Source organism: Periplaneta americana, chromosome 8, assembly GCF_040183065.1.
Source record: "Periplaneta americana isolate PAMFEO1 chromosome 8, P.americana_PAMFEO1_priV1, whole genome shotgun sequence".
Classification (NCBI taxonomy): domain Eukaryota; kingdom Metazoa; phylum Arthropoda; class Insecta; order Blattodea; family Blattidae; genus Periplaneta; species Periplaneta americana.
The window spans coordinates 33,798,770-33,814,054 of record NC_091124.1 but is presented as its reverse complement, the minus strand read 5'-3'; the positions used below and the strand labels follow the sequence as shown (position 1 = coordinate 33,814,054).

Here is a 15,285-nt window from a genome sequence, read left to right as displayed (position 1 = left end):
TAATGATCATTTGAAGAATTTGCATTGTTTTTTTAAGTCGCCCGTTCACCTATGAAATGGGCCCTACATGTTACGAAGCACCCTGTTTAAGACCATGCAGCAAACTTCCTCCTTTTTATTAGTAAATTTAAACAAAATATCTGCTGGTTTTGTATTGCGTAATAACACACAAAAAATGTATGCATGTGTGCATAGCTACGAGTTTTATACTTCTATTTATACATAACGCATACGTCATTACTCTCCACTTTTAAATTGGTTACTTTTTCGCAGCTCGCAGAACAAATAAATAGTCATAAAACTCCGAACAGCTCTGTGAATATTTGATTTTACACTGAATTCCTGCTTTCACAATATCAACATCTAGACGACTGCGACTGTTATTCCAAGCGTTTCCCATGGTAGAAGATAAACGTTGTGTAAAATCATTGTTTACAGGGCTTGATAACACAACCTGAAGCACTTTATACAAATTAGACAAAGCTTCTTACATTACTGAAATGAAAAGTTCCATTTTGTTTCACAAGGAAAATGTTCTGAGGTTGAGATGTAATTTATTGTTAGCTGGCCTATTTGAAATATCTTATTTTATAGATTTTATTAGTTACATTAGATTGTTTTATTCGAGAAATAGCTCTAAAAATACATGTGATAATTTTGAACTTGACTAGATAAATCCACTCGCTGACTTACAGATAAGTTCAAAATCACTCGTGGCATTACATACAGTGATATACAGGGAGTTTAAAAATAATTTGATTTATTGATAAATGGTAGTATTCATCAAAACAAGAAAACATAGTCAAATAAACATGGGCCCTAAAGTTAATATCTTCCGAGATATGAATACTTGTTCACTAATATCATGGTAGATGTTCAATTCATTAACGTATCGTCCTTTCCTACGTTTTAGGAAATCACATCTTGTTACTATTTTCTTTACTGCATTTCTGGTATAATATTGCATACCCCATAAGAAACAAGCAAAGAGTTCACATCAGAAAATATACTGTTCTAACAAAATCAATTGAATTCAATTCAATTTATTAAGCCATTAAACGTACAGTGATAGCTTCGTCACAAATACAGAGGGGGGGGACATACATTTGAAAATACACAAATAATTTGAAAACAGTAAAGTTTAATTAGAATGAAAACACAAAACATTTTGAAACTCTAAAAATGAGTGAAAACACTCACTCTTAATGTATTATTTGTAACTAAATGTAAATAACTTTATTTATTAAAATCAGTTTCATATGAATTTATGTTAAGAAACTCATCTACAGAGTAGAAAGGATTAATTAAAAGCCAATTGTAAAATCTAGTTTTGAAACTATTGGTTCGAACTTACAACATTGACCAGGAAGCTTATTATATAATTTCATCCTCATGACAGAAGAATTTGTACTAATTTTATGTAATCTACAGTATGGAATATGAATTTGTTCACTATTTCTAATTTCATGATCATATACATTGGCTACTAATGAGTAATTGTCTATATTATGTCGAGTGTAAAGGACTAGGTCGTATATATAATATAAATTTATGGCTGTTAGTATCTACGATTGTTTGAAAAATGGTCGGCAATGTTCAAGATAGTTTGATTGACATAGAATTCTAATGGCTTTCTTTTGCATAATCAGGACACTCCCAATTTTGGTATCATTTTCCCAGAAAATTAAGGCATACCGGATTATCGACTGAAAGAACGAAAAGTAGGCACATCTTAAATAATTTTGAGAAACGCATGTCACTAATTTCTTTAATATATATGTAACTCTTGATAACTTTGTGCATATATATTCGATATGTTTTTTCCCATATTAAACTGGAGTATAAAAAGTCCTAGAAATTTGGTATAGTTTTGTATGTTGTCCTTTTTAATTACATGATTTAGGCTAAAAGTTATGTTGATACTCTTTTCTTGATTAAGCTTAAAACCATTAGATTAAAAGTCCTTGTTTCGTACAAATTTAATTTTAGGACCCATATCTATTAGGCTTTTTATTCGTCTTTTTATGAATACTATTATCTCTCAGAATTATGTTTTTTCAATAGTATTTACATTGATCATCTATGATGTTGATGAACAAGTGCTAATTTTTCGGAATATATTAATTTTAGAACTCATGTTTATTAGACTTTGTTTCTTGTTTTGATGACTACTACAAACTCTCAGAATATTGAATGGTCTTTTTTTCAATAGAAATCACATTGAGCATCTCCTTTATAAATGATGAACAAGCATTCATATCTCGGAAGATATTAATTTTCGGTCCCCATGTTTATTAGATTCTTTTCTTGTCTTGATGAATATTACCATTGAAATTTTTAACATTCTGTATTTTAGGACTTCTAGCCATCTAGAGTTACATTAATCAGTTTTCCGAACCTATATTCTGATTTTCGATTGTCTGGGCGACACCCTGTAGATTAGTAAGTAACCCTATAAAGAAATCATTGCTCCGTACTGTTTTTACAGACGTGTGGCGACAATCTTGGACCTATTAGCGTCGACATTGATGCCTCTTCCGATTGCCAGAGGTCGTTAGCATTCAGTCCTTTGCCTCCACGACAATCCTTGGCTTATAATGTCCTGGGAAGTGATACTTCACATCCCTGATGATCACTTCACCACACCCGGGACCCATCATAAAGAAATCAACCTTCCGTTTAGGAAAAAGGTGATAAAAAGAATAAGTAGTAAGGTGGCAGTTTTTCACTGCATATCAGTTCAGCGCTGCACGGAGAAAACCAGAGCTGACAACGAAATTTGGAGAGTGGTGGGAAGGCAAAAAACACCCCGACGCTACTTGAGGAGTACTTGTGACGTCAAGTCACATGATGGCCGGGTGGTGGGAGGGGGGGAAGAGTTGTGGTTTCTTTCTCCACATCGCAGAAACCCTGTATGAATAATACATAAGTAATGCCTTAAAGAAAAATTTTTGAGTGCTTTGCTTCTATAAAAACAAAACACAAACGCTCTGTCATTAAGGGATTGTCTTTTGTTTTTCATCCCGCTAGAATTGCAGGACTTAATACTTAAAGTAAGCGTGCATATAACAAAAGAAAACGTAGAATCAATGCTCAAGAATTTTTAATTGCTGTGCTAATGCATGAGCCTTTGTAATTTTTAGGAGTCGTTCGAGAATTATTTTGTGTGCCTTACTATTCACACAAAATGTTGTGATGATGATGATCATGATGATGATGATGATGATGATGATGATGATGACGACGACGACTTTGTATATAGATAAAAAGAAGAAGCATGAATGCTCTTATAAAACTCGTCCATTGCCGTCTTCATTCTCCCCAAGTTCCATTTTGATGCCCCGAAATTAGAAACTTTACCTTGGGTGTGGTATGTAAACTTGTAAACTTGTAGTGCAATAACGGTCATTACAATCTAATATATAAAAGTGAATGCATGTTTATATATGTATGTATGTATGTATGTATGTATGTATGTATGTATGTATGTATGTATGTATGTGTGCATACGAGTATGATCTCTATATAAATCTATACGCTTTGACCGATATTTGCCAAAGTTTGCGCATTTTAACCTTCGTAACTAGGAGAAAAATATAGGCTACATTAAAATAGGACAAATGGACGTTAAGCTATTTAAAACAATAAAAAATAAAAGTAAACACGATCAAACATTCTGTAGTAATGTCACAAGAGATCTGGGATTTCACGATAAATCCACGAGCGAATTGTTTTTCGTGTCCTAATAGTTATACAACCCATTACCCATCAGTGGATGGACGAACTGCGCTTAATAACTTTACTGCGCATACGTTACATCCCTCCACAGTCCTCGGTTCGCAACCTAATTGGGTAGTTTGTCTTGTGTTCGTAAGGTAATGTGGCTGCAACTTGACGGTGCTCCAGCTCACTTTAATGCAAATGTGCGGCACCACCTGGACGCCACTTATCCAAATCGATGGATTGGTGGAGGGCCTTTCCATGGCCATCACGGTCACCAGATCTTACACTTCTTGACTGTTTTCTCTGGGGTACTATGAAGAGGTCCACACCTGTGGAATAACGGTCAGCGAGTCTGGCCACGAAACCAGGTGGCCCGGGTTCGAATCCCGGTGGGGCAAGTTACCTGGGCTTTTCCCTGAACCCAATACGAGCAAATGCTGGGTAACTTTCGGTGCTGGACCCCGGACTCATTTCACCGGCATTATCACCTTCATATCATTCAGACGCTAAATAACCTAGATGTTGATACAGCGTCGAAAATAACCCAATAAAAAAAACCATGAAGAGTATGCTGTTCCTGTAACATCAGAGGAGTATCTTATCGCGCAAATCCACGCAACGACTGAATTACTGAGCACACAACCGCATTTATTTCTCCATGTTCGTGAATCTCTGCACCGCTGCTGTGGAGGAGGTGAAAATGTTTAATCCTTTTGTACAGTAACGGTGTTGCAGATTGTACCTTTCACAAAATTTTAAATAACTTATCTCAGAGATCATTCAGTGGATCTTTCTCATTTCTTGTGCACATATAAGTGGTATTTGGGTCTCTCATTTGGCATCAACAAATTTACAATTATCAAATTAATTTATTATTTTTATTTATACAGTTTAAATGAAGTAATTTGCTGCTACATAAGAGGAAAAACATGGTATCTCCTCAACAATTTGACAGTTTCTAAGTTAATTTTTTTAATTTCTGACTCCAGAAATGCAGTGTTAGAGGATGGACCACCGTGAACTTCCTGCATTGCAAAGATTTTGAACTGTATTTTTTTTTATTTTGTCATATGGAAAAAAAAGTCATTTTTATTTTGCATTGTTTACTTAAAATTTATTAAATTATGCTTATATTTCTATGAAAGTGGTACATCGTCTACAGTTTGAGTGTCTACAGATATTCTGAAAATTTGAAACAGTTTGGACAATTAATTCAAGAGATACCATGTTTTAGTTTCAAAAATAGCAGAAAATTATTTCCTTTAAATTTTGTAAATAAAAAAATGAACTACAGGGTGATCCGTTTGGTTATGGATAAAATAAAAACACCGTAAAACATTTACTGCTGAACCTTATTTGTTGAAACTTTGTGCATACAACACTGAAAAAGGGAAGATTTCTCAAAGCTCAACATGACCCCCATTGCGCACCCTGCACAACTCATAACGGTGATGCAATTCAGCCCATGTCCGTTGTAACACAAGAGGGGTGATTTGTTGAAAAGCTTGAGTAATTTTTACTCTCAGATCATCAATGTTCCTGGGCTTCTGTGAATAGACAATGTCTTTAACAAAACCCCACACGAAGAAGTCAGGAGGGGTTAGATCTGGGGAGTTTGGGGACCAAGCCAAGAGATAGCTGCTTCTCGTACTGGGTTTCGCCTGCGACCTCTTGCATGCTTTTTAACACAGAACCTGTTTCTACAGTTGTGCGGTACCACAACATTATGGAATCGTATTTAGGTACATTACGCACACCATACTCACGTCAAAATTTCCTCTGAACTCTTTTAACACTCTCAAATTTAGCATACCAAAGAACACATTGTGCCCGCTGTTGATTTGTAGTAGCCATTTTAATCATCTAAGATTTTCATTTGTCCTTTCAGATTATGCATTGTTGATTGTCATATATGGAAACTCCCATCTCTTAAACATAATATAACCAGCAAGAAATTGTTTCTACTATCGTAATTAATATTATCCATACCCAAACGGATTAGACTGTATTACGATAATTATAAATTTATTGATGCCAAATGCCACTTATTTGTGTACAAAAAATGAGACATCCACTGAATTATATCTGAGATATTTAAAATTTTGTGTAAAGGTTACAATTTGCAGCATTGCTACTGTATGAGCCCTCTTAATTTACCGCACAATGTGATGCCTAAATTCAGTAAACCATTGCGAAGTAAACTTCATGCTTACGTTAGTGAATTTGGTGCCCATGTGTTTTCAACCGATGGAACAGTTTTATTACGTAAGGTTTGTGAAAAGACAGTTAATCACGAAAAAAAAAAAAAAAAGGGATTTTATAAGTCAACATGTGTCACCTACGAAGTAAATATGTGAGTTATATTGATAAAATTTAAATTTATTGCTAAAATATATTATACCTTTTTTAAAAATTTATAATGCCTTTTTCAAAATTGATTGTGCCTTTTTCTACGTTTTATTGCCTTCTTTCTTGCCTGCCTATTTAACTGTTAGAAATGCCTAAACATAATAATAATAATAATAATAATAATAATAATAATAATAACAACAATAAGTAAAGTTTATTCTGAGAAGGTGTGTGACAATAATATTACAGAGTAATACTTCATAGTATTCCCAGTGAGTATTTTGATTATAAACCTTTATGGATGTATAGATTCCATTCTTTAAAATGACAGAAGATAGGCGGGGGAAAAATGTTGCTATGTTTATGGCATCAATCGATTTCTACGTTTAGATCCTTTTTTCTCCTCCATTTGAAATATCCCATGAGTTTGTTTATACAAAAAGAAAGCATGCTTCAGGATTAGAGCTATATGTCATCCAGTCACCCTCCAAAGATCCCCGGTACGCAATCTGTTTGGTTTTTGTTACAACGACGTCACAAGCCAAGATCCATCAGTTTCTATTACTGAGAGGAGAAGTCACGTCTGATAAAACGCACAAATAGATCGTCTCCAAGTGATCTAACTTCCCGTCACTGTCAAGCTAGGTTCTAGTCTTGGCGTCTCCAGACAACTTTCACGGACATTGGTTACATACTTGTTAAATTAAAACGTCGCCGTGGCGAAAATGGGACCTTTCCATTACATATCTTACGTGTTTCGTAACAATTTACTTCCTTTCTCATATTCGATATCGTATTATAGTGCGTTTCACGAATATAGAGGGTTGTCTCCCCGGCTTTTTAAACAATTAGCAGGTCAGTTTTGTAAGGGGGCGAAGGACTACAGAACGTTTCAAAAGAAACTTCATAATCCTGATAGAACACTCGTGTATATATCATGTAAACTTTATTTTTTTTTCATGGAGTGCAGTTTCATAGAAAGGACTTTGCCGACAGACCTTCTACTGCCCCCTACTAATTGATTGTCATAAATAAACGTCTTCCTCACTGTGACGGAAATCTTGTCTTCTCTTGTTAGTAACTAATCACAACCCTCGTTCAGAAGAATTGACAGGTGCCCGTCAAATCCACGTGGAGGCAGAGTTGCCGCATCTTTTCCGAATTTCAAGAATCCCGTCAGTTTCGCTGCATAATTTCGAAGGTCACCAGGATTGTCGCAACTGTGGAAATTTGGGACGAGGGGACAGAATGGAATTGTCAGAGCTGTTGTGTAGGAAGTCATAAATCTGTAAGTGGGTGTTCAAAGGAGCCACCGAACTGCACTCCTTGAAATAAAATAAGGTATACTATACTGCGTTATCCGTAACAACCACAGAGTTAGGTGAAATGCGAGGTAAAAGCTCCTCCTGAAAACAGTTTTTAAACGACCGCTCTCCATTTTCTTATGATAATCCTTAGTTGAACGCGACTTGAACAGACGTAACTCATTTTTTACAAACTCCTGTTCACTACCGGCATGGAGAACTATAATCCTGGAACCTTTACTAATCGGTGCTCACAGAACTGGTCCGTCATCACCAGACAGTGTGTGCGGGATGACTTAAGGAAAAGTGAAGTTGTTTCGTGTCAGAGTATATGGCACATGCCGCGTCGTCCGTCTTTTGTGTACCTGGAGAGTACAGCACCGTACAAAACGAAGGAACCCCGGTCCACATTGCAACGCAATGTGTGCAGTTGTGTTATCCTGCTATTTAGTACGAGTTGAATAGTGTAGTGCTGATCCATTCATAATGTCGAAGTCAAAACGTTAAATTCGCTTAGAAATACGAAATGCAATTAAGAAGTATGAGAGTGACATTTTATGTATTAACGAAGACAATATCTTGTTTGATGTATGTAAAATTGAAATAAAAACCAGAACAACTCAGGCTATAGAGAAACATTGCAACAGTACATCGCACAGGAAATGCGTTGAAATGAAATCTGAAGAACCATCATCATCATCATCATCATCATCATAATTTAGTTGTGCGGGTCTAAACGACACGTGCAACATGATGCTCAGTACAATTATTCTTCTAAAGAAATTGAGTGATCCCCATTTTAGAGGTTTTCTTCAGAAATTCTCTCCATACAAAAACTGTTTAAGCGATAGGCGAAGACGATTCAGCTTCGACAACTTACGAGAATATATCGTCGTTTACTGCAACGCTGGTAATTGCATCAATGATGACGAGGACTGAACTTGCAAGGAATGTACTACAGTACGTTATTTTTCTTTTCCTTCTGACTGTACGGAGATACAGTAGCATGTTGACGTCGTCTTTACGTTTAAAACCTGTTGAGCCAATGGTCTGAATGAAAAAAATGTAACATATAGTAAATGTGCACCTACATTCAACGATAAGTCATCCCGCATCCTTTCTAATAATAATAATAATAATAATAATAATAATAATAATAATAATAATAATAATATAATAATAATAATAATAATAAAATAACCTTCGAAGGACATATTGTGGTCCACACCTGTGGAGTAACGGTCAGCGCGTCTGGCCGCGAAACCAGGTGTCCCGGATTCGAATCTCGGTCGGGGCAAGTTAAGGCTGGTTCACAATAAACCGGGAACGAGAATCAGAATGAAAACGAGAAGCAGAGGACGTGAATATGAACTTCTTTTATTCACAATAAACCGAGAACGTAGACGACTATGCATATCGATATGCATGTCAATAACGATATGTAAAGTCGATATTACGCAGTCTGATGTTATTTGTTTATAATTGACCAATGGCATTCTCTCATGAGTACAAGGGAACCAACATAAACACAGGTTAACCAACTTCGAAATTTCAACTGAAACATTTCATTAGGTACGGTACTATAAATATACCCATGCATCTTTATTATCACAACCTATTTTAAGTCTACCATAACGTAAAATAATTAGAGAAGAAACATTTGCAATAGAACAAAAAATGAACACAACAGTAGTTATTGAATTGAAGCGTGAATATGTAGTGTGTAATACAACCAATACAGTAATAAAATATGATTCACTTACGATCGGTGTTCAAAGATGCAGCTATTGAAAGCCACGTATTCTCCTTCATTTTCTGATCTTTATTCGAGGCACATCGTAAACGTGAGGATTTTCCTCAACACTCAATATTAGAATCTCATCAAATAAAACTTGCTCCATGATGCACAGCACAGAACAAAATAATGCATAGGTTATGTCACGGTCTTCTTGCTACAAAATATACGACGACAAAAATAGCTTTTAGATGGCAATAGAATGACTCTAGTGGGCTGTGATCAGAAACGTCAATGCCAAAGTTGAAACTTGGCCAACTCTCCGTTCCCGATCTCGGGCTCCGGCAAGCTTTTCGTTAATTGTGAATGCTCACATTTAAATGTACACATTTTAACAATTTTACCGTTTTCGTTTTCGTTCCGATTCTCGTTTCCTGTTTATTGTGAACCAGCCTTTACCTGGTTGAGGTTTTTTCCGGGGTTTTCCCCTCAACCCAATACGAGCAAATGCTGGGTAGCTTTCGGTGCTGGACCTCGGACTCATGTAACCGGCATTATCACCTTCATTTCATTCAGACGCTAAATAACCTAGATGTTGATAAAGCGTCGTAAAATAGCGCAATAAAATAAAAAAAAAACATTATGCGACATTTTAACTAGTTTCATAGCGAAATTTGAATGACAAACATCGAAAAGGACGGAGAAACAAAGTACAGCTGTACTAGAAGTGAAGTATTTGATGTTAACACGCTGAAATACACAAACTCTCAGAAGTGACAAGTTCCTGATGGTACAAGGGCTTTGAACGACGACAGTGGAAGTAGAAGCCTGGAGTCTCACAAAGCAGGATACAGTTCCAGGGAAGGGGGGGGGGGGGCTAACCAGGGGAGATAACACTGATTAATCATCTTTGTCCTTGTGAATAGCGAGGCGGGGCTGAACCCCAGGTAGAACACAATACTCTGATGGAAGCCTAGTTAAGTAGGAGGCTCCTCTGCTTATGTAATAAATAGCTATCAGATCCCTAGGTTGGCTTGCATACGGCGAAGTAGCAAGGAACTCTTACGACGATTCGTAATTTAATGTCGTTTTACAACTACAAAAGCTATTCAGAGATGATGACATGATAATATACTCAGAACCTTTTAATCAACTTCTCTTGTAAACTACAGCAAGAATTCACGGTGGATTGATTAGAGCAGGCCTGCACAAACAGCGCTCAACGAGCGCGCGCGCTCCTTCGGAGCGGGAGAGCTGTGTTTACCGCTCGCCGAAACGGAGATGAAGATACGTCAGAATGACATAGACTTGCTATGGGTAGAGGAGAGGGAAACGACCACTCAGTTATCTAGTGGAGTGCAGTGTGTAGGCCTATTCTCAGTAACTGTTTCACGTTGCTTACCTACTGCTACAGTACAGTATGGAGGAATCTAAAAGACGGAACATAACATTTAACATTTAACGATTTACAGCTCGAACTTATTGATCTTCAATGTTACCTAAGGGCTAAAGATCGTTTGAATAATACTACTAGCCTGGTTCAGTTTTACAAGACTAAACATTAACAATACTGTCCACGACTACACAGGCTGGCTGTGAAAATGATTGCTATGTTTGGCTCAACATTTATATTTGTGAGCAACTGTTTTCTATAATCAACTTTAATAAAGGCAGACATCGAACATGTGTAACTGATGTTTCATTACGATCAGTAGGCTACTGTTCCTTTCAGCTGCCAACAGCATAAAACCTCGTTTTGATGTACTGATAAATAAAAATATAACAAAATGATATTGTACATTTAAGTAGCTATAGAATTTCTATTACGTCTGTAAAATAAATATTTATTTATTAATTAATAATAGTCCAAGATAGTTTTGGAAACACTGAACGGGAATTCATTTCATAAACACTCGTAATAGTACTTCCTTTTGTGTATATTTTGTACGAGATACACCCCTTCTTGAGTCCACCCTTATACAGAGCGCAGCTAATATCTGCATTCCGCTCATGAGCTGTGAGCCGGCTCGGAGAGCGCAAACCTTGTACAGGCCTGGATTAGAGAATAATTTTTTTGCTTTTTTTATGACGCTTTTTCAGCTGCTATGGTTATCTAGCGTCTGAATGAGATGAAGGTGGTAATACTATCGAAATGAGTCCAGGGTCCAACGCCGAAAGTTACCTAGGATTTGCTCTTAATGGGTTCACAGAAAACTCCGGAAAAAACCTCAACCAAGTAACTTGTCCCAACCAGGATATCAACCCAGGCCCGCTCGTTGCACGGTCAGACATGCTAACCGTTACTTCATAGCTGTGGAATAGCGCAGTGGTTCCCAACCTTTTTTGACTGACGACACACTTTACTGAACGCCCACGATATCGCGACACACCGGTTGGGAACCACTGGACTAGCGGATTGTAACTGTAATTCTTTATACAGGGCGATTCAAAACAACACCGACAACGCTTTGTATGTTGTGCAGGTCGGCAAACTGATAATTTTTCAAGTGGGAACCCATGTCCGGAAATACATGGTATGGGTACTGTGGGACGTCGAAGTTTGAGAAAGATTTGGGTATGGTGAAGGGTGTTCTTCAATTGAAAATGCTACGTGACAACTTCTATTAGAACGAGCTTAATATTTAAAATTATAAAGCTGATTGTTGGTATCGTGAAGACATGACAATATTATATTTGTAACTGTGGATCGTCGATCATTATTCATATTACACCAATAGTATTAGAGCACGATTATTAGCAGATTAAACACCGAAATAAATTACTTTTATTTACTATTGTTAGTAAAGATAGTCATTGTTTCAAATATTTAAATTTTATACACATTACATTAAAATTAATTAGAAAATTGCAAACAAACAAGAAATATTGCTTTAAAATGCACAAAAAACGACATTTATTATTGAATTACTTACTTACTTACTGGCTTTTAAGGAACCCGGAGGTTCATTGCCGCCCTCACACAAGCCCGCTATCGGTCCCTACCCTGAGCAAGATTAATCCAGTCTCTATCATCATATCCCACCTCCCTCAAATCCATTTTAATATTATCTTCCCATCTATGTCTCGGCCTCCCCAAAGGTCTTTTTCCCTCAGTCATCCCATTTAACACTATATACATTTCTGGATTCGCCCATACGTGCTACATGCCCTGCCCATTTCAAACGTCTGGATTTAATGGTCCTGATTATGTCAGGTGAAGAATACAATACGTGCAGTTCTGTGTTGTGTAACTTTCTCCATTCTCCTGTAACTTCATCCCACTTAGCCCCAAATATTTTTCTAAGCACCATATTCTCAAACACCCTTAACCTATGTTCCTCTCTCAAAGTGAGAGTCCAAGTTTCACAACCATATAGAACAACCGGTAATATAACTGTTTTATAAATTCTAACTATCACATTTTTTGACAACAGACTGGATGATAAAAGCGTCTCAACCGAATAATAACACGCATTTCCCATATTTATTCTGCGTTTAATTTCCTCCCGAGTATCATTTATATTTGTTACTGTTGCTCCCAGGTATTTGAATTTTTCCACCTCTTCAAAGGATAAATTTCCAATTTTTAGATTTCCATTTCATACAATATTCTTGTTACGAGACATAATCATATACTTTGTGTTTTCGGGATTTACTTCCAAACCTATCGCTTTATTTGCTTCAAGTAAAATTCCCGTGTTTTCCCTAATCGTTTGTGGAGTTTTTCCTAACATATTCACGTCATCCGCATAGACAAAAAGCTGATGTAACCCGTTCAATTCCAAACCCTCTCTGTTATCCTGGACTTTCCTAATGTCATATTCTAGAGCAAAGGTAAAAAGTAAAGGTGATAGTGCATCTCCTTGCTTTAGCCCACAGTGAATTGGAAACGCATCGGACAGAAACTGACCTATACGGACTCTGCTGTATTGAATTAGTATTAAAAAAGCAAAATAGGGAAAATAAAAATTGGCCCTATCACTTTGATTTACTCTAAATCACATTTATATCTATGAAAATAATGACTACTTCCACGCAGTAGAAAAAGGCATTTTGCCAAACATCCGGACATTATTATTATTATTATTATTATTATTATTATTATTATTATTATTATTATTATTATTATTATTATTATTTTCAGTGCACTACTATTAGCATTGCATATTTTCCCTATTGTGCTCTTCTGTTTTGTGTCTTTCTTCTAGTTCTTTGCTCACTTGGGCTTGTAGGTTTTAAAATTCCGAAAATGAAATGTCGGTTTTCTTTCAGGGAAGATTTGTGAGGGTGCGAGTTCGATTATTAATGACCTTTCATTTTTTGTATCCACTGTAATCTATTCTGTGCATTTCCCATCTCCCTTTTGGTTTATTTTTTTTTTACCTCTCTCTCTCTTCTTTTTTCTTTCCCACCCAGCTTTCGTTGCTATGGTGAAATCGTTCCATTGAACGATTCTAGCAAGAGCAACGATCCCACCTATCCACAAACAGCTGAGAGCTAGCAGTTAGCATTCTTTGGGAAATCTTCTTGAAATCTTAGTTTCTCTTCCAACGATATACAAATTTCTCTTCGTTGTCAGTTTGTGCTTTACAAGGTTCTGATTTTGAGAATTAATAACTGCATGCTATACCAGACGGGCAGCAGTTTTAATGTACAACAAGAGGCAGATACCTATATGACAGTGATAGCGGTGGTATAATGATGGAAAAAGATTGGTGATATTATTATTATTATTATTATTATTATTATTATTATTATTATTATTATTATTATTATTATACTTATGGCTTTTAGGGAACCCGGAGGTTCATTGCAGCCCTCACATTAGTCCTCCAAAGGTCCCTATCCTGACCAAGATTAATCCATACGATGAAAGAGTAATGGAACGGAGAAAAACTCTCTCCGGCGCCGGGATTTGAACCCGGATTTTCAGCTCTACGTGCTGATGCTTTATCCACTAAGCCACACCGGATACCCACCCCGGCGCCGGACAGAATCGCCTCAGTTTAAGTTCCAAATCTTGGGTTCCCTCTAGTGGCCGCCCTCTGCACTACGTCATAGATGTCTATGAACGTAGGACTGAAGTCCACACATGTGCTGAGGTGCACTCGTTATGAGTGACTAGTTGGCCGGGATCCGACGGAATAAGCGCCGTCTTAAATTACAAAGGGTGCTATTCATAGACATTTCGCTAGCCCGCGCTGCGAGCGTGCTAAACAGGATTCATATCATATCATATATCGCTAACACTAGTTTATGAATACGAAAAACGTTAGTTCGCTGATCAACCACCGAAAGCCCGCGCTAAGAATGTCTATCAATACGGCCCAAAGTGATTTACGCATATCATATATATTATTTAATGTACCGAAGTACATATGATATTTCCCTGCAGATATTCTGCGTCATCATAATATATAAGATTAATCCAGTCCTTACCATCATATTCCACCTCCTTCAAATCCATTTTAATATTATCCACCCATCTACGGCTCAGCCTTCCCAAAGGTCATTTTCCCTCAGGTCTCCCAACTAACACTCTATATGCATTTCTGGATTCATCCATACGTGCTACATGCCCTACCCATCCCAAACGTCTGGATTTAATGTTCCTAATTATGTCAGGTGAAGAATACAATGCGTGCAGTTCTGCGTTGTGTAAGTTTCTCCATTCTCTTGTAATTTCGTCCCTCTTTGCCCCAAACATTTTCCTAAGTCCCTTATTCTCGAACACCCTGAACTTCGGTTCCTCTCTCAAAGTGAGACTCCAAGCTTCACAACCATACAGAACAACCGGTAATTCATTCATTTAGTGTTCTGCCCGACGGCAGATCTTTCACTGCAAATCCAGCTTTCTCCAATTTCCTATTTTCTGCCTTCCTCTTCGTTTTCTCATATGATCTACATATCTTAATGTCGTCTATGTTCTGATATCTTTTTCTATCTCGAACTCCTCTTCCGTTCACCATTCCTTCCAGTGCATCCTTCATTAGGCAGTTTCTTCTCAGTCAGTGACCCAGCCAATTCCTTTTCCTCTTCCTGATCAGTTTCAGCATCATTCTTTCTTCACCCACTCTTTCCAACACAGCTTCATTTCTTATTCTGTCTGTCCATTTCACACGCTCCATTCTTCTCCATATCCACATTTCAAATGCTTCTCTTCACTTCGTCATA

At 37.0% G+C, this 15,285-nt stretch overlaps 1 long non-coding RNA gene across 1 annotated transcript in view; it reads left to right on the top strand.

Annotated features, from left to right (window-relative positions):
• The window catches only part of LOC138704643 (uncharacterized), a 219,116-nt gene that overhangs the window by 95,893 nt on the left and 107,938 nt on the right, over positions 1 to 15,285 (top strand). The gene's annotated exons all lie outside the window — the stretch shown is intronic.